This window comes from Nanorana parkeri, unplaced genomic scaffold (genome assembly GCF_000935625.1).
Source record: "Nanorana parkeri isolate BGI_ZX_2015 unplaced genomic scaffold, ASM93562v1 scaffold3954, whole genome shotgun sequence".
Classification (NCBI taxonomy): Eukaryota; Metazoa; Chordata; class Amphibia; order Anura; family Dicroglossidae; genus Nanorana; species Nanorana parkeri.
In genome coordinates, this window is record NW_017310221.1 from 1 (window position 1) to 417 (window position 417).

The following is a 417-nucleotide window of genomic DNA, read 5'->3' on the forward strand; positions in this document are numbered from 1 at the left end:
CATGACTGGTGTAAGGGGGGAACTCCTGACTGGTGTAAGGGTGGAACTCCTGACTGGTGTAAGGGGGATTCCTGACTGGTGTTAGGGAAGGAGATGTCACCCCGGTTTAAGGGAGGGGGTCGGTGGGGGATTGTGAAGGTGACACAACTATTGGTACTATGATCCGCCTTCAGGACAGGGGACTCCTCTGAGTGTATCACATGACACAAATGTGGGGATTACCCGCCACCAATCACAGAGGGATTGTCACATTGGTGGATTGAGATGAATGGACATGAAGCAGCAACGGAAGGAACTGAGGTCATTGTCATGTTGTGTGCATTCTGTAAGCTTCTGGTGTCACCACATACATGTCACCCCGTGTGCAGCATTGCACCCACAGCAGCCATGGCGATGTACGGTAACACCAACCCTGCG